Raw genomic sequence first — 22,967 nt, 5'->3', positions numbered from 1 at the left:
GTTTGCCTTTGGTGAGCTGGAAGTTTGGAGTTGCATCTTGCTTGTGTCTTCTTATTTTCTATTTTTTTTTAGTTTAATTCCTGGGTTAATGCTTGTAAATTATGTATGGCAAGTAGCTTTATTGCTAGTATTTAGAGCCCTTAGGAAATGACTACTTCTCAGAGATGTCTTCTAGGTGTTGATGGCTTTTGGGTTTTGAGTCTGTTGCAAGATCCTACCTCTTCAGTTTATTGGGGATGAGAAGTTGCTGTCTATTTGGCATAGCCTCTGGTTCTTTGGCACTGCCCTATACTATTTTTTTATGACCCTTAGGCAATCTCAGTCTTGGCATGCCAGGAAGAACAATTGATTAGAACAATTATGTTACCTTGGCTGAAGTAGTACAATCACCAATAACAGTAGCATCAAACACAGCCTGGAAAATGATGAACTGTGGTAGCTATTGATTTGCTACCTTTAACTGTATGAACTAGATTTGTGATTTGCTACCTTTAACTGTATGAACTAGATAACAAAATCTAAAACAGCCAAGAGTGTTGGTGAACACCTAATCCCAGCACTTGGGAGGCTGAGGGAGGAGAATTGTCAAGAGTTTGAAGCCAACCTGCACTACATAATGAGTTCAAGGCCAGCATGAATAGTGAGATCTTGTCTCAAAAAAAAAAAAAAAAAAAAAAAAAGTGAAACAAACCAGAAAATTGTATACAGAAAATATTCCCACAGTACGGAGATTTTACCCTCAGGGGAGAAAATTTAGAAGGAGTTAGAGTGCCAGGGATTTAGCTCAATGGCACTGCGCCTGCCTTGCAAGCACAAGGTCCTGAGTTCAATCCCCGGTACAAAAAAAAAGAGGCAATAGTTCAAAGTAGGCAAGTAAAAGCTCAAGACAATAGTAATAAAAGGAGTTAGAGAGAAAAATAGAGAAATAGAAGAGGAAGATATTAGAAGCAAGGCTGGAGGACAAAGGTAGATTATGCAAACTTTGGGGAACTGGTGAGGAAGACAAGGAAAGAGAAAAGAAAGAAACAAAAATAGTGACAAAAAATAGTGACAAAATAGAATAACAACAAAAAACCTAGAAACAAGGTTCACATTTATATAAAATAAGAACAATCAAAAAAAAAAGAAAAGGAGACAAAAAAAGAAAAGAAAAAAATATCCACTTCAAGATGTGTCTCTGCTGTCACTGATAGACAAATTGGGCACATAGAGCCCAGACCCCAAAAAGCCAGCTATAGATTTATGGCTGGGTAGTTGGATGATCCCAGCAAGCCTGCACCTTTAGTGCTGAAGCTCAGGCTGGTTTCTGGCTGTGATGCTGGAACCTGATTTGTTCAACCTGGAACACTCTGTGTGTCTCCTGCCAGTTTGAACTCGGCTCCGTGCTGGCTTGAATTCAGCTCCCCTGACCTCCTGAAGACTTGAACTCAGCACCTAGACATGGGATGACTACATGAAGCCAGCCTGCAGCTGTTCTGAGTTTTGAGCTCAGTTGGCCTCTCTCCAAGATGTCTACTGGCCAGTCACCCTCTCCTGTGGGATGTCTGAACCCAAATAACTCATCAACCAATGCAGTCTGCTACATCCACTGCTCCATTCCACTGGTGCATTTCTCTGTGAAGGCCTCTGGGGTTGCCAGTAATCAGCATGCATCTGGAGAGTTGAGCCATCCTTCCCATGCAGTGAGTCCAGACTCAGGGAGAAAGTGCAGCCTGCCACCTCCCTCCTCACCTTGAAGTCTCTCTCTTTGCTCTTCCCATGGGATTTTATTTTTGCTTCAGATCCTTCCTGGTTCCCAGGGACCAACTTCTGTCCTTCTCCTCCTCATGCTGCTATATTCCAGTATCAGCACACTAAATCTTGGAGAGCTTCTTTCTCTGCTGTTCACCACCCTACCATCTCTCAAGATTTATTTTAAAAAAGAAAGAAACCATGTGATGCTTAAATTTCTATGTTTAATTTATTTTACTAAACATTATAGTCTTAAAGTGTATCCATTTTCCAATAAATGACTAAAGTTTATACTTCTTGATGATAGAATAGTACTCTGTTTACATAAATACCATATTTTCTTTATCCATTCTTCTGTTTATGGACATGTAGGCTGCTTCCAAAATTTAGTTATTGTGAGTTGCACTGGTATGCACATGACTATGCATGTATCACTCCAACTTTTTATCTTTAACCCTTTGGGGAAGATACTTAGAAGGGGAATTAGGTTTTTTGAGGAAACTCCACACTGATTTCCATAGTGGTCGTACTAGCTTACATCCCTACCAACAATGTAGAAGAGTTCTTTTCTCTCCAGAAGTCTTGCAAACATTGACATTATTTGTTTTCTTAATGATGGCCATTCTTTCTGGACTGAGATGGAATCTCAGTATTGTTTTAACTTGCATTTCTTTAATGCCCAGTCATGTTGAACATTTATTCATGTATTTATTGCCCATTTGTATTTCTTCAAAGAAGTGTCTATTCATTCCACTTGCCCATTTTTTCATTCTTTTATCTTTGGAGGTTTAATTTTGTGGAAGTCTTTAAATATTCTGGATAGAACACTTCTCTCTAGGGACTACATGGAAATTTTTTTTTTCAATTTGGTAGGTTGTCTCTTCCCTCTGTTGGTTATTCGCTTTGGTAGGCAGAAGCTTTTCAATTTGATATGATCTCATTTGTTGATTTTTCATGTCCTTTCTTGTGCAACTGGGGTTCTGCTCAGGAAGTCCTCACCCGTGCCTGCATCTTCAAGAGTTTTACCTATTTTATCTTCCAGCAGAGTAAGGGTTTCTGTTTTCAGTAGGTTTCCATGCATTTTGATTTGATGTTAGTACATGGTGAGAGATAGGGGTCTAGATTCAGTCTTCAGCCTGAGGGGAGCCGGCTTTCCTAGCAGCAGTTGTTTCAGGGGCTGTGTTTCCTCCAGCACCGCTTGTGGCCCCTTTGTCAAAGTTCAGTGGGCCTGGGCCAGGCATGGAGGGGTGGGCACTAGGGATGGAAGCGGGGCTACTTAGCCTCCCTCCCTGCCTTCCTGGCTACTCTGCCTTGATGCTTCTGTACCACAGCCTCTGGGACTGCCCAGCCAGGACATGTGTGAGCCTGGAGAGTTGGAACCACTAGTGCTGCCATGGCAAGCTCTGAGACAGAAGAAACCGAGCTGCAGATGCGCTTATTATTTGCCCATCACGGAGGCGGGGACGGGACACAGCAGAATCGATCCTGGTCTGGTGAGCCAGCTAGCCAAAGAGATGGTGAACATGAGTCTGTCAGAGGACGACAGGAGCAACAGCCTGGTGGCCACAGTGCAAAAATTGATACCAGCCTTCCCTGAGGTAACAGAGAACAATCAGACCATGCTGATATTGAGCATGCTGATGGCCAGAAGGGTGGCTTGTCACAGCCGGCGCCTGCTGTTGGAAATCTTTAATACAATACTGAAATTAATTATTGATAATCTCTTTCCCTGTCTGAGGGACTTAGTTGACAGATAGACAGACTAATGGATGGCTTCACAGAAGCTGGCCTGGCCAAAGCCTCACTTCGTGACAGTAGCGGAGCACCTCCTCAGGGAAGGTACTCTGGCCATGTACAGGGATGGTTTAGAGGAGACTGGGCCTGGACAGCAGCCTTTCCTCCCTCTCTTCACAGCCATGTGTTAAGCTGGCTATTCTTTGAGAAAAGTCTACACCAATGTACTTGGATGAAATAATGACAACTTGCTGATTTTTAAATAGGTTTTCCTGGCACTTTCTATCTCTGTGCCGTGTGTCTTTTTTTTCTTATTTCAGCTTACTGCAACCTCAGCACATAGGTGTGAAGCTTTCTCAACTTCATTTCCTTTTATTCAGTCAAGAAAGATCAGAGGCAGTTAAAAGGGTAAACATGACACAAGGGCCCATGGCAACTGCTGTTTCCAAGACAGTACTGTAACGGACCTTTTCTCTACCCAATTAAGTGAAGACTAAAAAAAGACCCAAAGCTGCTGGTAGCCAACAGCTCCTGAAGCTGTCCTCTTCACAGCCTTCTATCTTCAGTTTTCCAGCACAGCCTCAGCTTCTTCATGGCTGGAAGCTGCACCTGAAGAGAACCGACTTCTTGCTCGGAGGAGGAAAGGGCTGTGAGACTCTAACAGAGGCAGCTAAAGTGATTCTCTTTCCTGAAGACAGCATCACAAAACAAGGAAACATCCAGCTCACTTAGGAAAGGCCACAGTCACCAAAAGCAAAGCTTCCATGTAGAAACAGCACAGCCCTGGCCTGTGGCTCTGCCTGAAGTCCCTGCTAAGAAGTGGTTTGCAGGTGTAGGTGCTGGGTCTCTGTCACATGAGTCACCTCCACCTGTAAGCCCTTGTGATTACGAATAGGATGCTTGGGGCAAGCTCATGGACTAGAGTCATGAAGTCTCATAAATAAGTTCTTATTACCTAAAAATAAAAAAATAGATGAATGTTTCTGGGTTGTTTTTGCATCCTCTATTCTATTCTTTTGGTCCACGTGTCTGGTGTTGACCTGTGCTGTTTTTATCACTGTAAGTTTATAATATAACTTGAAATCTAGGATTGTGATGCCTCTAGCTTTGCTCTTATTGCCCAAGGTGGATTTTTTTCTTTTCTGAGTTTCTTTTGGGTCTATATGAATGTTAGAAATGTTTTCTTGGTTTATTGATCATGGCCATTCTTTCTGAACTAAGGTGGAATCTCAGTGTTGTTTTGTTTTGTTTTGTTTTTTGGTACTGGAGATCGAACTCTGGACCTTGCACTTTCGAGGCAGGTGCCAGAACCACTGAGCTAAATCCCTGGCCCATCTCAGTGTTGTTTTAATGCATATCTCTAGTGCCAGAGGTGTTCAACATTTTCACATTTTTATATACAATTGGTACTTCTCCCGAGAATTTTCTGTTCATGTCACTTACTCATGTTTTAATTGGATCTTTTATTTTGAAGTCCTCATTTTTTTTTTTTTTGAGTTTTATATAGTCCTATATCGAGGAACAGCTGACAAAACCTTTTTCCTATTCTGTAGGTTGCCTCTTCAGTGTTTTGGCTGTTTTCTTTCATGTTCAGATGTTTTGTAATTGGATATAATCCCATTTGCTGCTTTGTAGTGCTATTACTTGTGCATTTGGATTCTGTTCACAAAGTCCTTGCCTGTGTCTGTGACTTCCAGAGATTTACCAATTTTACTTTCCAGCATGTTTCTGGGTTTTTGTTTTTGTTGTTCTTGTTGTTGTTTTTGGTACTAGGGATTGAACTCAGGACCTTGTGCTTGCAAGTCAAGAGTGGCTCCACCAATCTAAATCCTCAGGCCTCATTGTTTCTGTTTTAAGCTTTGGATCTCTGATGCACTTAGAATGTAGTTTAGTACATGGTGTGGGATATGAATCTAGATTCCATTTTGTGCATATGATAGCTAGTTTTCCGAGCACCATTTTATAAGGGGCTGTGTTCCTCCAGGTTATATTTGTGGCCCTTTGATCAAAGATCTGATGACTGAGTGTGTTTGGGTTTGTTTCTGGATCTTCCTTTGTTCTCTGTTGATGAACTTGTCTGTTTTCATCCCAATACCATGCTGTTTTTATCACTGTAGTTTTGTAGTTTACCTTGTTTTTGAGATAAGGTCTGGCTATATAGCTCAGGCTGGCCTCAAACTTGTAATCATTCTACTTTGGCCTCCCAAATTCTGGCATTTCAGACATTCACCACAACACACATCTGGTATCAGAGGGGGATCAATTTTCTTTTTCTTTTTTGGTACCGGGGATCGAACTTGGGACCTTGCACTTGCAAGGCAGGGGGCAGAACCACTGAGCTAAATCCCTGGCCTGAGATCAATTTTCTGATCTGCCTAGAAAGGGAGGCAGCAAGGGCTAAGGAAAGAAAGACAATAGAGACATGTGTCATTTCAAAGTACATGTGGGAAGCTAGGAGTTCAGTGCCTCAGAGTGAGCAAGGACAAGACACTCTGGAGCTAGCCACGATTTATTGGATACACACAATAATCTGAGAGAGTATCAGGTGACTTAGAGGGCTGAGGTAATCTGATGTTAAAGAGGATCTTCTGTTGATGAGGAGGGTGAGATGGGCAAAGCATTCTTACAAGAGTAGGTAGGACAAGATAGCAGGCTAGTAAGGAATCTGTCTTTCCCTCAGGTGAAACCTTTCTCTTTTTTTAAATTACTACGTGCTTCTCAAAACACCAAGATGTCTTCAGCTGATGAAATCTTGCCTTGAGCATCACAGTATCCTGGGGCCATTGAGGCCACAACTTATGACTGGAGGCAAAACTGAGTTGTGTTTCGACATGCCACAGGCAGCTGGAGGGCATGAAGACACTGGGCCTTAGACAGCTATAGTCAATCTTTAATTAGGAAATGATTTTCCCCCGAAATTATGTTCAAAGCCTCTCCACAATATGGCTTATCTTTTACTAGGATTCTGACCACTGTATTTTAAATTCATACAAAACAAATCCAAATTCATCTATAGTAGCAAGATCCTGTCTCAAAAAGTAAAATAGGGCTGGGGATGCAGCTCAGTGAGAAGGTCCCGGGTTCAATACCCAGTATAGCCCCCCAAAAAGGCAAAATAAACAAAAAGATCAAAGTCCTCACACTGGATCCAGTAAGAAGCAAACTGTCTTCAGCAACCGCAATCCCCAGCACCTGTTTTCCAACCACGACTTCCCCCTTGTCACTCTTTTTGATCCCTCAGGCCTCCTTGCAGCACGACTGTAGGGCTGATGCTCTAGTACATTCCCTCTGCCCTTCCCTCAGTGTCCACTTGCACAATACCCTCCCCCGAAGGTCTTTATCCAGCCCTAACCTCTGGGGTGGCTGCCACCACCTATTTAATAATACCCCACCATACTGTTGGCCTGTCTCCTGCCTTACCCTGCTTGCGTTTTTCCTTTTCTCCACCAAACTCACTGCCTTCTAATAGGTGCATAATCTACTTATTACATTTGCTGTGTCTCAGCGGAGCGACAGCTCCCCACGGCCGGCCAGAGTTTGTATGGTTCACTGCTATACCCTTAGTAGCCGTGACCGTGCCTGGCACACAGTAGATGCTCAGTCAATACCGGGTGAATAAATCGGAGAAGGCTTTTACTACTTTTCCCTCTCTTCCGTACAAAGCCTCTCCTCGGGGTGAATCTTGCCTTTGGTTGTATCTAAACTTGCAAGTCTAGTGAACAAAGGATCAACAGGAGGGCACTGTCACACCCAGCAGGCACCGGCTAGAGAGGAGAGGAGACCTAAGTCATCCACGCTCCCACCAGGCAACAATCTCCCAAGAACTCCGGCCAGCAGAGAGAACGAGGGGTCCTTCTGCCCAGGTCACCCCATTCCTGCTCCCCTTGACTATATCCCAGGCACAAAGCAGGCAGCACAACGCGATCAGCAGGGACTCGGGCTCAGAATCTCCCTGCTCGAGAGCGCATGGGAGGCGCAGAGAGACCAACCCTGAGCTTCCGGTTGGCCCGGGACAACGCGGGCGGCGAGGCGAGGCCGGCGGACATGGCCTCGCGCTCCGGGCCGCCGTCCCCGCCCCCGCCCCCGCCGGAGCCCCGCACACTCACCTGCAGCTCCATGTCCGCGTCCATTGCGCACGCGGGGCCAGTGCAATGCGAGAGGACAGGGCCGGGCTGCAGGGACCGGGCGCGCCGGATCGCGACATACAGCACGCGCGCACTGGCCTCGGGCCGCTTCCCCAAATTCTTCTATAGTAATGACGCTCGCTGTCCCTGTTCTTTCCTCTTACCTGGCATGTGCCCTCCTATGCTCTGAATTTCTGTTCTGCTTAAAGTCCTCCTTCCTTGTCGCATTCTCTGGGAACTGTCCCCTATCTCTAGACAGAGACTTGGTTGCCTCATTCTGCTCCCTCAAATCTTTGTTCACATATTTGGAAAACATGTTTTTTCAATGCGTATTAGTTACTTTTCTCTCCTTGTGGAGACAAAATACCTGACACCCCAAGTTAAAGGGGGAAAGGTTTATTGAGCTCACAGTTTGTAGAGGTTTCCGTCCATAATCAACTGGCTCCAGGGCAGAGTGGCATATGACAGACGAGCAACAGTTCATGTCTGTGGAAGACAGTACAGGTAACAAGAGACCTTAACAGTGTCTTTCTGCCCTTGTATCCTGGCCAGACTACCAGGATGAGGGTGGTAGTAAAGCAATCCCAGGTGCAGGGCTTGAGTAATCACACACCCTTAATCCCAGCATCACACACCCAGATTCAGGCACCTCTGAAAAAGAAAGTCCAACCTGATGTGCATGAGGTTCTGGGGAAACAGCTTAACATAAGCCATAACACAATGTATCATACTGAGTTCATTACTAATATCTTCCTAAAGCTTGGATTCCTTGTGAAGTTCTCTGAAGAATCTGGGGCCTATATTAAAGGTCCTGCAGGCTGCTTGACTTGGCTGAGTAGAGCACGGTGACTATAGAGAGACAGGATGTTGTGGGCTGACAGCCACAATTATCTGAGCCATCTGAGGCCCTTGAGGGTCCAGTTACCTTAGCTTTGCTATGGGAGCTGACTTCCTGGTGACTGACAGGTACACTTCTGAGAACATTTCCTTCAGCTTAGGGGACCCCCAGCTTCCACCAACCCAAAAGCTAAAGATGCTAGGAGGCAGCACAGGAAGCCTAGAGTGATGGAAGATGCCTGTCATCTCAATGTTGGGTGGCTGAGGCAGGAGGGTGACAGTGAGTTCAAGGCCAGCCTCAACTACAAAGGAAAACCCTGTCTAAAAATCCAAAAGGAGAGGTAAAGAAGCAATGTCTTTACTTCATGTAGACAAGTGCAAGGAGTGTGTCATGATCACCTTCCTATTTCTGTGGCCCAGAAGAGGCTGCCCCACAGCGAGTGTCCATCCCCTTCCTGCTGGCCATCTCTCTCCAAACGCAGGGGATGTGGGGATCCCCGTGCCCAGAAAAGGACCATGTTTCCCAGAATCTGTTTGTCACCTAGGGCCACATGGCCCACTTCAGGGCCCATTTTTTTCCCTATCCCACTTGGGTCCCTTTTCTTCTTTATCTTCTTTTCTCCTTTGCCCTTGTCTCTATTCCAGCTACTGTCCTGTGATCTTCAATAGCTATAGCTCTCTACATTATACTACAAGGTGGATGCGTGGCATTTCTTTCCTGGTCGAACCCAAGAACTTGGACTATTTTTGGATCACTCAACTGTAACATCCGGTGAGCTGAGCCAGGTGGAATTTACCAAACACAGGACCATGAGCCCAGGGACTTTATTGCACAGCAACCCAGAGACCTCGCCAGTCCTTGAAGGCATCGGCAACTCAGGGACCTTTAGAGATCTCAGCAGATGCAGACAACCAGAAACCCAGCCAGCAAGGAAGGTAAGCTCCACTCTGTTGGGAGACCCTCTGTCTTCTTTCTGGGTGAACAAATGGATTCCCAGAAGGAGAGGCAGGCCAGTGGCCACGTGGAGAAGGCTGGAACGTGGCACAAAAGCTTCAATCCTCCTGGGGGACAGGAGTCCTGCCTATCAGTTGGGCCTCCATTCTATTCTGATCCACACAATGTGGAAAGTCTGCCTTGGAGGCTGTGGCACATACCTCAGCACGGATGGGCTTAAGCCCAGCACAGCCAGGGAAAAGGCTGCCCATGGGCACCAGGAGAGAGCTATCTGCCCTGCCCGAACTGTGGCTTTTCTCTTTATGTTACTTGCTGGCTTGTCCTGAACTCTGCCAGCTCTTTGTTTAGCGCCAAGAGTATTTATGCTTCCCCATGGGTCATGGACTCACGTGGAATGTTTCCTTTCCATAGGTTTTAGTAATTTCCCTTCTCCTTTTCTGGTTTCCTCTCCCTCTCAGGCTTGCATCTATCAGAGTGTTCCATTTGTTTAGTTGTTTCTGGATAACTCAAAAACAGGGTTAAGAGATACCATGTCTTCTCTTACCTGAAGAGGAAGATTGGTCCTTTAAAAACTTCCACCACTGCTTCCTTTTCTGCCCTTAAGTGGCAGAACCAGCAGTAGCCTGTTAGGGTAAATCAAGGCATGACCAAGCCCACCAGAGCAGGCAAAAATGAAGCAACAGGCAAAGTTTTATTTTCAGACCGGTGCAGGCTATTTAAGGGTGACAAAGCTGTTGACTCCGGGGGCTTGGGCAAGGGGAAACTTTTTAGGTGAGTTTGGGCTGGGGAGACATAGTGCCAGAAGGAGTGGAACATTTTGTCCTGGAGCAGAGGAAGTTTTTTTTTCTGGGGCAGAGAAAGTCTGGTGGTCTCCAGGAGTATCTGTTCCTGTATATGTGGCTATGTTGGGCAGGCTGCTTATCTAGAACCTTGGCCTTGGCTTCCTGTTATCCTTTGGGCCTTGTAGGATGTGTAACTGCACTGCCTGGGAAGTTTTTCTCTTCTGCCTGGGCTGAGGTCTGAAATTCCTGTTTTTCTGTTGTAGAAGAAAAGGGAAAAGGAGACAGGGAAGAGGGAAAGGGGAAGGGGAGACTGGTTGGAGTGTCTCATGACTTGTGGTGTGACAAATGGGCAGCGTGGACAGCCTACATGGAAAAAAAATCTTGGCGGTCAGGAGCATATGGAGGACCAGCCAGGGCTATCATCTGCTGATTAATGATTGTTTATATAATAGAAGGAGAATAATTCAAACAAGAGGTCCAGCAAATGAAACCGTGTAGCCCAGCCCCAAACATCAGTCCATGAATTAGATAGGTGATGTTCAATTTTTTTTATGTTCAATTTCTGAGGCCTTGTTCTGTCATCTTTTTAGCTGCCTCCTGTACTATGCCTGACTGATTGGAATAAAAACATTCTTCTCCTGGAAAAATGCATAATCTACCTCTCTCAGTCAGAAGATCCAAGCTCTGTCAGCCTTGCAAAACCACTGCAGCCAGGGAATCTATCTGGTTCTGTAAAGTGAGAATGGAATTGGGTATTTGTTTGAGGCTGTCAGAGAAGTCTTGGGAGAGAGCATGATATTGGGTTAGGGAAGTATTTAAACCTGCTGTTCCAGTCCCTGCAGCAGCAGTGATGCTTAGACCAATCAGCAGTAGAATTAAGGGTATGGCTCTACACCTTTGAACCTGGGCTGTAATGGCAACAGGCAGGCTCTGGTTTCCTGGGGCAATATCTATATTTGGGCTAAGGTATGTTGGCATACAGATACTGGTCCAGTTAGTGGGAAGGCACAAGTAAGTGGAAGTCCCACAAAGGAAAAATACATTTTGGCTGGGTATACAGAATTAGTTATGGATGTTAGAGAGGTGGGTGACTTTACTGTTTTCTCTTTCCCAAACACCCAGGGTATCTGCCAGAGCAGCACCTGTCAGGGGCTGGCAGGGTTCTTGGCAGGAAATTTGGCTGGCACCTATTGTCCTGTTTTCCCATTGTAAGAAAAAAAGCTTTTAGAGTCTATTATCACCCATTGTGAGGAATGGTTAAAGGTAGGTAAGAGGAGGCACTCTGGGTAAGTGGGAGGTTATAACACGGGACCTATGGTATAGGGTCATGCATGGGAAGTGGCAGCCATTGCAGAACCCTGATTGTTTATTTAACAGGGTTGTTGCTATAACTTTGAGAGGGCCAGAAAAATGGACAAGCTGAGCGAATGAGGCATCCTGAATAACCCGGTAAATGGCATGGTTGTGTGAGGCCAATAACAGTAATGTGTAGTTATGCTGGTGGGAGAGTAGATGTCCTAGTGATATACCAGAAGACAGATTGCACTGAATACAAATGGGGGCTTGGAGGGTTAGAGTAGTATCGGTGGTTATAGGGCCATGTATGGGCCTAGATGAGCTTTCATATTTAGTATTACTAGCAAAATAGGATTGGAGGAATTGGGCTGCACATCTTAATTGTGGGTCTTTTGTTTTGTCAGTAATGGGGAAAGTAGCTGCTGACGTTTTGTTGAGGAGTTGGAGTGGGCCCTTCTTTTCATATTGGGGGTGATATGTAAGATGAGTAAGGGCCCAGACCTGGGGAGGAGCCAGGATGGATGTATGGCTGTAAACTTGGAAAAACAGAGCCAGCAGGTTTTGGCTAAGGAGAGATTGTGTTGGTTCATCGGGGAATGAGTTAACTGGAAGGTTTTGTAAAGGTAATTGGGAACAGCAGGGAGCGGGCGGCTGAGGTGCTATAGCGAGACTTGGAGAGAGAAAGAGGAAAGTTAACTGGGTCAGAGGGCATAGGGAGGAGGAAGGGAGAGGTTTACTTGCACTTGCATGAGTGTGAGAAATGGTCGCATCTTGCAGGCAAAAGACAATTGAGTTGGAACTTTTTTGGTATCGGGGATTGAACTCGGGACTTTGCGCTTGCAAGGCAGGTGCTGGAATCACCGAGCTAAATCCCCAGCCCAAGTCGGAACTTTAAACATTGGCTTTGCTATCAATTGTCAAACAGCAGGAAGGCGAGAAAGAAGGAAAACAATTTGGTCTGTTCTGGGGAGAAGTTACAGAGTGCCCTGAAAACAGAGATCTTTTATCTAGTTAAGATAGGATTTGCAGGTAGAAATATAAAGGTGAGACCATATAAGATTAAAGCAGACTGAATGAAGGAAGTAAATAAAACAACAAGACATGCAAAAGCAAGGCATTTATGTATCCTCCAGAATTTGGGTCAGTCTGATGGAAGTAGGGAGATTATTTGTGGTTTTTATAAGGAGGAGTTAAGCATGTTGTCAGTCGGACACAGTTTTACCCAAGAACAATGAATTGCTGTAGGCTGACAGCCTCTGAGGTGTGCCTCTGGTCCTGGAGACAGCAGAGGGCTTCTTGGGTTGCTGCCACTTGACCGAGACTGCGCACGGGTGTGTAGAGCGATCTTGCTGGCAGCCAGGTAGATGTAAGTCACTGCTGTGATGCTGAGGATGGGGTTGGCAGGTGTCGACGTGTGTTAGCATTTTAAATGAGGAAGGGGGAATGACTTGTTGTCTAAAGCTTCTGAGGGGGCCCCTCAGGTTAGTTTGTAAAGGGGTTTTGTGAGCACTGCAAAACTCGGAATCCAGATATGGAAATAGCCAGTGATTCCCAGGAAGGAAAGGAGCTGTTGTGCTGTGGTCGGAGTTGAGATCTGGTGTAGGTGGGGGTGGGGGGAGAACTCATGTGTCTTTGTGAGGGATGATGCCTAGATATGTTACCAATGGGGAGCAAATTGGGCCTTGGAGGGAAAGACTCAATATCCCCTCCTTTTTAGGTGTTGCAGGAGGGAAAAGGTGTCTTGGTGACAGGATTTTGAAGAAAGGCTGTAGAGAAGGAGATCGCCTACATATTGTAATAATCGGGAAGCAGTGGGGTGAGAGGAAAGGTTGTGGGTAAAGGCTTGGCTGAAATAGTGAGGGCTATCTCAGAAGCCTTGGGGCAGTACTGTCTGGTAAGCTGCTGTGATTGGTGGGTGTCTGTGTCTGTCCATGCGAAAGCAAAAAGGGGCTGCGAGTCAGGGTATAGAGGAAGGCTTGAGGACTCAGTAATGGCTGTGGTTGACAGAATAGAGGAGAGGAGTGTATATGGGTTTGGGACTAGAGGATGAATGGGGAAGAAATTTGGTTGATCTTGTACTAAGCCGTATAATTGATCGGACTTACAGACAGCGAGGATGGAGGTGTTGAATGGAGACTTAGTGGGAATCAGGAGGTTATGTTTGAGAAGGAGAGTAATGATGGGTTTCAGTCCTCAGAGGGCTGGATCAGGTAGGGGGTATTGACTGGGAAGGATGGGGGTGGTCCTATTTTAGGGGGGTGTGGAGAGGCAGGTGATGTTGAGTGACAGAGGGGGTTGACATGTCCCAAATGCTCAGGGTGAGGGAGGGAGAAGTTATGGGGTAGAAGGAGGAAGGTGTAGTAGCAGTAGGTGTGAGCAGGGTGGTGATAGGACGGGGAGTGGAGCCTGGAATAGTGACGCTGGCAGAGAGTTTTGTTAAAATATTTTGTCTGAGGAGTGGGACTAAACAGGTCAGAATGACTAGAAATGAATGAGTAAACATTTGATTTTTCAATTGGCACAAGAGCAGAGGGGTTTTGAGAGGCCTGGACACGGTGCCATCAATTCCCACAACAGTAATTGAGGCTAAAGTAAGCTGTCCTGAGAATAAAGAGAAGGTGAAATGAAACACCCACGTATTGATCAGAAATGAAACACTCTTACCTTCTACTACAAGATTTACCCAGAGTTTGGTGGCTGTGAAAAGGTCCAAAAGGCATCCGAGACTGCTGGGGCATACGAATCATTCAATCCGAGGCCCAATTGATCAGGATGGTGAGGGCACCTGAGCCTGGCAAGTGGCCCTGGGAGGGGACCCCTGAGGTGGGCCTGGCCACCCCAGTACAGTTTGCCTTCCACTGAGGGCTTTCGCCTGTGGGGCATGGGTTGGGAGGCAGTCCTGGGTTGGGACAGTCTTTGGCCCAGTGGCCAATCTGGTGACACTTAAATCAGGATCCTGAACCCCTTATTTGGATTCCCCCGAGGTTTTATTTGGCCCCGGATTGGCTTTTAGCCCTTTTGGTGGGTCTCTTACAGTGGATTCAAGCAGTCGTAAGTCAGAAATATACTGCTGGCAGGCAGCCATATTGCAATTATTGAAATGCTTGATTGATCAATTTCTGATGGGGATCTGAGGGCCAGATTTAATTTTTTGGAGCTTTCTGCAAACATCTGGGGGCAGATTGGGTAATACAAGGCATTTTAAAAATAATGTGCCCTTCTGGACTCTCAGGGTTTAGAGCAGTAAACTTTCTGAGAATGGAGGCTAGGTGAGACATAAACTGGGCCAGATTTTTATTTCACATTTGAGTGATTTTTTTGAATTTTTGGAATAATTAACTGATATGTGGGCTGCCTTTTCAGGCCCTCAACCAGGCAAGTTACCATGTAGTCTCGGCATTGCTTTGGGGAAACATGCCCTGTCCATCAATGTGATTGAAATGCCATGCAGGCTTGGCCTGGGGAATGGCTATAGCTTCATCATCTTAATTGGGCTCGAGCCACCTGCATTTGTTGACATAGGATTGATTAGGGACCAAATCTGGCTGAAAAGCTTACTATGCCTGGCAGAATGCTAATCCTCATTTTTGATACTCCTATTTACAGATGGGAACAACCCCATCTATTCCTTCTGAGTTCCTGCTCAGATGTCTTCTACCAGACGGGTAAGTTCCACACTAAGACTCTTCAAAGAGAGTGCCTTATATCCCTGTGTAACAACAGAAGGCTTGTGTAACCTCTTGGGGAAAATGAGATGTCGCCACATCGTCTAGTTTGGGACATTGAAATGCAAGTAGAACTTCCTGAAGTCTCCTCCACATAGAAGGAAATTCCCTCCTCACTTCTCATCTTTCCTTCTGCCCAGAATGACAGCTGTCACTGGAGGAGTCATATAAACAGTCAGAGATCTCTGCTCCCCCCCCTGCCCAGAAAGGCTCAGTCACAACTTTGATTTCTTTACTCCAGACTTCTTTCACCCTCCAAGGAAATACAAGCTGTAATTGTAACACTCAGGAGGCTGAGGGAGGTGGATCAACACATGTTTGAGGCCAGTCTTGGCTATATAGTGATTTAAGACTACCCTAACTACTGTGAAAGACCCTATTGCAATAACCAACCAACCAACCAAACAAACAAATCCCCAGTGAACACAAAAAGAATAGAGCAGAAAAGAAAACACTGTGAGGTCAAAAAAAAGATACTCAGCATTTTAATCCCTGGGCATGGTAGGACACACCTGTAATCAAAGCACTCAGGAGGCCGAGGCTCAAGCATCACAAGTTCTAGGCCAGCCAGAGCTCCATAAAAGATATTTACTGAAAAAAAAAATTAGAAATATATGTTTTAATTTTGTTTTGTTTTTTACTTTTGAGACAGAGTCTCACTGTGAACTCACTATGTGGCCCAGTGTGGCCTTGAACTCACAGCCATCCCCTTGCCTCAGCCTTCCAATTGCTGGACCACCACACCTGGATTCCCACATTATATATTGTTATAGCTTGTGTTTACATGTCCCCTCAAAGCCTCACGAAGTGATAGGTGGGGATTTTTTTTATTTTGTTTTGTTTTTGGTACCAGGGATCGAACTCAGGACCTTGTGCTTACAAGGCAGGCGCCAGAACCACTGAACTAAATCCCCGACTAGGTGGGGATTTTTAGAAGTGTCTAGATCTAGAGTGTGGGACAGTGGGATGGATTCATAGTGCAATGCTAGGATCAAGGGCACTAGGATTAAGGGTGTCAGTGCTACCTGCCCTAGGTAAACTGGATAAGATATAAGAGATAGAGAGTATGGTTGTCCCTAGTTGCTTAGCTACCTTGTGTGAGCCATGGACTGTTTCTTCTCTGTGATGCCTGCCTGCCAACCACCCTGCCTTGGAGTCAGCACATTATGGACTGAAACTTCCACAAACTTTGAGTTAGAAAAACCCTTTCTCACATATTTCTCACATATTTTGTTTTAGGAACAAGAGAAAGGTAACTAAGACAACACATATCCCTCACCATGTGCTAAACTACCCTGAAAATGCATCAGAGATTTAAAGGTTAAAACAGAAACAATATGCTGTAAAATAAAGCAGGTAAATCTCTTAAAGTCACAGACATAGGTGAGGACTGTGTGAACAGAACCCCAAATGGACAAGTAATAGCACCACGAAGCAGCAAATGGGATTATATCCAATTACAAAGCTTCTGAATATGAAAGAAAACAACCAACACATTGAAGACATAACCTGCAGAATGGGAAAAAGGTTTTGCCAGCTTTTCCTCATACAAAGGACTAATATATAGAAACATACTAAATTGAAAAATAGTGAGGATTTCAAAATAAAAGATCCAATTAAAACATGGGCAAATGAAATGAATAGAAATATTTCCAGAGAAGTATAAATGGCCAATATATATGTGAAAAATATTCAACATCTCTGACATTAGAGATATGCAGGTTAAGAGATACTTAGATTTCATCTTAGTCCAAAAAGCATGGACATGATCAAGAAATCAAAAAATACTCACCTAGAGCCTGTGACAAAGGGGCCAGAAGCAGTGCTGGAGGAAGCCACTGGAACAAATGCTTCTGGGAAATCTCACTAGCCTCAGGCTGAAGACTGAATCTAGACCCTTATCTCTCACCATGTACTAACATCAAATCAAATGGATTGAAATCTAACTCTGAAAGCAGAAACCCTTAATCTGCTGGAAGATAAAATAGGTAAAATTCTTGAAGATATAGGTAAGGAACACCAATTGCACAAGATATAACATGAAGAATCAAGAAATGAGATCATATCAAATGAAAAGGCTTCTGCCCAACAAAGGAAACACCCCAAAGAAGGAAGAGAAAATTGACAGAAGGAGAAGGAAAGTTTTTTGTGCCATGTCTTCCTTGGTGAGAAATGTAATACTTAGAATATATAAAGAACTCCAAAAAATTAAACCTCCAAAGAGAAAGAATAAAAAAAAAATAGACCAATAGGAACAAATAAACACTTCTCAGAAGAAGTACGGATGGGCAATAACTAAATGAAAAAATGTTCATCATCACTGTCCATGAGAGAAATGCAATTTAAAATAACTCAGATTCCATCTTACTCTAGAAAGAAAGGCCATCAAGAAATCAGATGATAACAAATGCTGCCAGGGGCCGGGGATTTAGCTCAGTGGTGCTGGCAACGGCCTTGGAACCGCAAGGTCCTGAGTTTGATTCCTGGTACCAAAAATAAAAAATAAAAAAAAACAACAAATGCTGCGAGGCTACAGGGGGAATACACTGTTGATGGCAATATAAACTAACACAACTATGCAAATCAGTGTGGAGATTCCTTAAAGAAGAAAATCTAGAAATTCCATGTGACCCAGCTCTTCTTCTTTGAGTATATTCCTAGAAGAGTTAAAGTCATTATATTCCAGTAATCCATGCATACTCATGTTAATAACAGCAAATAAACTTGAGTCATTTGTAGGAAAATGCATACAAGTTGAGACAATAATGTTAAGTGCAATAAATCAGACACACAAGCTTAAATATAGTATCACGTGGTTTTTCTCATAGGATAAACACAAATTACAATAAAGAAAAAAGAAAAAAATAAGTAATAGAAAGTAGGGGGACATCATTCTTAAATGTAAAGGGGATCAAAGGATGGAGGGAGGGATGGGAGAGAAAGTATGAAGAAAGGAATGAAGGTGTGTTATGTACATGTACAAACACTACACAAAGAGTGGGACATGATGTACTGTAAATACACACCACAAACAATAAATAAATAAATGAATGAATAAATAAACGTGAATGTACATTTTATTCTGCCCATCTATTGCCTTTCAAGATGTCTTCCCCAAAGTGTAGAAGACATGGGAGCTTCAGTCCTCACGAGATCCACTCTTACTCTGGGAATGTGGCATTGGGCTGGATCCCTCCTCCCTGCCCCCTTTGGGTGGCCCTGTTCCCCCACAGTGGGGACCCTGTCTAACGTTGCTCCCTGACTCCCACACTGCCCCCAGGCCTCTGTGGGTGAGGCTGGGCTCTGGGGCTGTGTGTCAGGGTCTCACCTCCGACCAGGGATGAGCGTGACTGCCATCAGCAGCCTTGCTGTGGGTCTGACTGGGGAGCGGTGTCAAGGCACAGGTAGGAGCTGAAATCATTCCCAGGCTTCCAGCCCGGGAGGTGGAAGAAAGACAAAATCCATGAGAAACACTGAACTGCGAAGCCAGTTTTTGTGGCACAACAGTGAGTCCCTCAGCAGGGGGACTCAAGGTCATCAGGCAGATGCGGTGTGGAGTTGAGGTCACTGCTCAATCTGAGGAGGGAAAGGAGAGGACTGTGATGAGACATCTGGGGACCTCTCTGTCCACCCCTGGGCCCAAATAAATTCCCTAGAGAGGATCATCTGGAGCAGACTCTCTAACAGAGGGCTCTCTCTCAAGTCCCCAAGGATTTTCCCCCTGGCCCTGTCGGGAGAGGGGAGCAGGGAATGGGCAGGGGCAGAAGGATATGACCTCACTTTCATACAGGTCCCATACAGAATTCTATTTCTATTTCTTTCCTTTTCCATTTCCTTTTTGTTTGGTATCAGGGATGGAACTCAGGATCTTGCACTTGCAAGGCAGGGGCAGTGGCACTAAGCTAAATCCCTGGCCCTCTTTTTGCATTTTTGGAGAAGGGGTCTCACTGTGTAACTCAGGCTGGTCATGAACTCACTATGTAGCCAAGGCTGGCCTCAAACTCATAGCGATCCTCCCACCTCAGCTTCCCGAGTGCTGGGATTACAGTCATGCACCACCACTCCTGGCTGCCCCATGTGGACTCTCATCCTATCTCCTAATGGGATTGGACTTTCAGTCACAGAGAAGCCCTGTCTCCTCTCTGTCCAATCTAGTAGCAGCAAGAACAGAAGCTTACTGTGGACATTCATCTCCTAGCCCAGGAACTAAGGGAGCCTTTCTCTGCCTGTCCTCTCCCTTTGTTTCTGCCCTCATGACTCAACAACGCATGTGCTGGGTAGAGAGAGCCTCACACTAAGAAGCAGAACCCCTACACTTCACCCTCCTGTTTTCTAGCTCTAGTAGAACCTCGGGGACGCTTTATCTGGAGAGGCAACGTTTTTCTCTATTTTTGTCAGTGCTAATGATTGAGCCCCGCATCTCTTGCATGCTAGACCAGCCTCTGGCCACTGAGCTTCATCCTCAGCCCAGAGACTCACTTCCTAAGACTGCCACCCTGTAGGTCTCCATGACAACGGGAGGGGCCGAGCCTGGCAAACATGAGACCACCCCCACCACACACCCCTGGGCCTGGTTGGGCAGGAGTCTGCTCCCAGACCAAGCCTGGAACCTTATATACCCTACTTGCCAGTTAAGAGTTTTAAAGCCGGGGGCATAGGGTGCACGCCTCTAATCCCAGCACTCTAGAGGCCTAGGCAGGAGGATCGCAGGAAGTTCGAGGCCAGCCTGAGCTACATAGTGAGACCTTGTCTCAAAAAACCCAAAAACCAGAAAACAAAAACCAAATAAACAAAAAGCCCCAAAACCAAAACATACAAACAAACACCAAACGACCTTCCCTATTCAAGGGCTAACACCTGGGTCCGATGAGAGCAGTAAATCTCTTGCCCAGGGTTTTTGCATGCATCTTTGAGACAAATGTATTTCTCCATGGAAAACCTCAAGAACAACAAAAAAGCACCAGAAATTATTGTGTCTTCCCTTCTCAGATGCATCAAAATGACAAACAGAGGGATTCCTTTAAAAACAAATCACAAGGACTTGAAGGAGCCTCCCCCGCCTCCTAGGGTTATGGTGTCACATCTGAATACATATGTAAGCAGAGTGAGGAACTGAAGAAAGCACAGGAAGAGCATGATCATTATATCCAGGAAAACCTTAAGAAACCAGCTATGAAAATGTTATTGGATGAAGAAAGAGATGCAGTTCTTCAGGGGCTGAAGAAGAACTGGGAAGAGGTGCACAAAGAGTTCCAGGCCCTCTCCATCTTCATCGACTCTCTCCCAAAGAAGGTGCACAAGCATAGGCTGGAAGGAGAAATGAACCAGCTGGAGCATGACATCGGGATCATGGAAAAGCACAAAATTATTTACATTGCCAATAAGAAATAGACGGTCTTTAGAGGGTAGTGATATAATGCAGGAAAGACATGGAAAATATATTAAAACAAAATTTTCATAAACAACAATTCTATGAAGAGAATAAAAGTAATCTTACACAAAATGTTTGGGCAGTATTTGAAGGATATTTGAATTACTCACTTGTATAAGAATGTTTTGTTTTTACTACACATATAAAGCCATCAAAGTCTGAGGCTATGTGTTCCAACCCTCTAATGTAATTCATTATTATTACTACTTGTTTCACATAAACATTAATTTCTGGGCCCAGAAAAATAAAGTCAGCACTCAGTAAAAAAAAAACCCAAATCACAAGGGGACAACAAGAATTCCCACTTTGGAGCAGGGAGCAGGCAAATGCTGTGGCCTTGTGTCTCAGGGGATGATGCTCAGCAGGGATGAGGGCTCCATTCACTCCCCAGCACTGAAATCTTAAAAGATGTTTTGTAAGCCAGAAACCAGTGGCAACTGAATGAGACCAGTCAAGAAGGCCCAATCTTGTCACCCTTGGGAAATCCCAGGAACGCCCTTGGACACCACAGAAACCTCAGAAGCTATGGCTGGGAGCACAGGGCCCCAGTGAAAGTAAGGCTAAGCCTGGGCCCCCAAAGAGAATGACACATAAATGTCCATTCAAGCTGGAGCCAGAGATAGCTACCTGGAATTCTAGCTACCTGGAATTCTAGCTACCTGGGAGCCTGAGGCAGGAAAATCACAAGTTCAAGGTCAGTCTGGGCAATTTAGCAAGGCTCTGTCTCAGAATAATAAAAAAAAAAAAAAATACGGGGTGAGGGATTTAGCTCAGTGGTTTCATCGCCTGCTGCACAAGCACAAGGACCGAGTTTGATCGCTGGTACCAAAAAACCCCCAAAAAACAAAACAAACTAGAAAAAAATAAAAAATAAAAAGAGCTGGAGGTGTAGCTCAGTGACAGAGTGTTAGTCTAGTATGTGTGAGGCCCTGAGTTCCATCACCAGCATACTGTTAATAAAGAAAGGTATGCTTAAGGAGCAGTTAAGGGCTGGTGATTTATCTCAGTGGTGGAGCACTTGGCCAGCACAGATGGGGCCGGCCTGTGACTCCCATCACAGGGCGAAGAAAAAGACCAGTTAGAGCTTTACAGAGTGACTGTCTCTCCTCCACACAAGCAAAAGACAGGAGGCTTCCACTAAGAAAGGACAAGATAGGTTTGCTGCACTGGGAGACACCAGGCCCTGTTAGTGTTAGTGTTAGGGCACTGACAGCAGATTGGAAGCAGAGGTCTAAGCAGGGTCCCCTTGCCCGTCACGTAAGCACAGGACATGTCCTCCCCCAGGCAGCAGCGGGCACTTCCTCTGCCCATCAGTCTCACTCCCTCTGGGCAAGAGATTGCATGAAACATCTGCAGAAAATCTGACCATGCCAGGAGGAGAAGAAAAAGCCCTAGGGATACTGACTGACCTCAGAGGTCCCCCAGTGAAGCAGCGCAGCCCCATCTCTCCACAGTGAATTCCCCAGGTGACAAGCCCCAGGCGGGGAAAAGCCCCAACCCACAGCTCTGCCCCGCCCTCCCTCTGCAGTGCGGTAGCAGAGCAGAGTCCCCGGATGGGGTCCGAGGGAGATCCCAAGACCTCCCTACGGAACAGGCCTGAGGAGCAACCCAGCAGATGGGACCAGGTCAAGGCCCTCCAGAGAGTCCTCAAGATGAGGAGCTGAGAACCACCATGGTGTTTGTGCCTGAGCAGATTTCTACCACTCTGGGGAGTGGGCTCGCTTGGGGTGTAGTTAGCAGTGCAGTCATAGAGCAGTGAGATGCCTAGTTCTGGCAACAAGAGAGAATTGTCCGGGAAAGGGAACATAATCCCCTGGATGCTGGGGAGGTTGGGAAGTGGCCAGGCACGACCCATCTTTGCCTGCCATAGCAGAGCACTGAAGTCTCCCATGGGTGCCCGGAGCCATAGCACCCGTCCTGCAATAAATTCTCCCTTTTGCTTAAGCTCTTCAGGTTGTCTTCTGTGCCTTGAACCTGGGATACAGCTATGATGTGACCTCATGGTGATCCTCCTGCCTCAGCCTCCCCAACACCCCCCCGCACCCCACCCCCCCCGCCCAGTGCGGGGATTACGTGTGTGCACTGCTAAGCCCCGCCAGTGCATATCCTCTCCACAGTCAGCCTTCTTCCCCTCTTCTCTTTACACCCTACCTGGCCTTCCTGCCAGTTACCAAAGCTCTACCTCCTGGGAGGGAGGTGGTGTCCTGGCCATTCCTGTGGCACAGTGAAAGACGTTGAGAGACCCTGACAGAGGGAGCTGCCTGGCTGTCCCCAGGGAGAAGGGTGAGGAGCAGGGCCCTGAGTTTCTGGCCTGAAGTGTGATTCCACCGGTCTCCCTTTTCGGGACACCTG

The 22,967-nt window shown here is 45.7% G+C and overlaps 1 long non-coding RNA gene across 1 annotated transcript; it reads left to right on the top strand.

Annotated features, from left to right (window-relative positions):
• The first annotated feature begins 9,135 nt into the window (after nucleotides 1–9,135).
• Nucleotides 9,136–22,658, top strand: LOC147829797 (uncharacterized). Its single transcript, XR_015447795.1, has 3 exons — nucleotides 9,136–9,362; nucleotides 15,066–15,124; nucleotides 22,561–22,658. It is a non-coding gene; the product is annotated as an uncharacterized LOC147829797 (long non-coding RNA).
• Nucleotides 22,659–22,967: the final 309 nt, after the last annotated feature.

The sequence above is a fragment of the Heterocephalus glaber genome, unplaced genomic scaffold (assembly GCF_053883595.1).
Source record: "Heterocephalus glaber isolate CG9 unplaced genomic scaffold, H.glaber_assembly_v1.0 deba00000470, whole genome shotgun sequence".
NCBI classification, from domain to species: domain Eukaryota; kingdom Metazoa; phylum Chordata; class Mammalia; order Rodentia; family Bathyergidae; genus Heterocephalus; species Heterocephalus glaber.
Note: the sequence above shows the minus strand (reverse complement) of the source record. Positions and strands in the feature narration are given on the sequence as shown.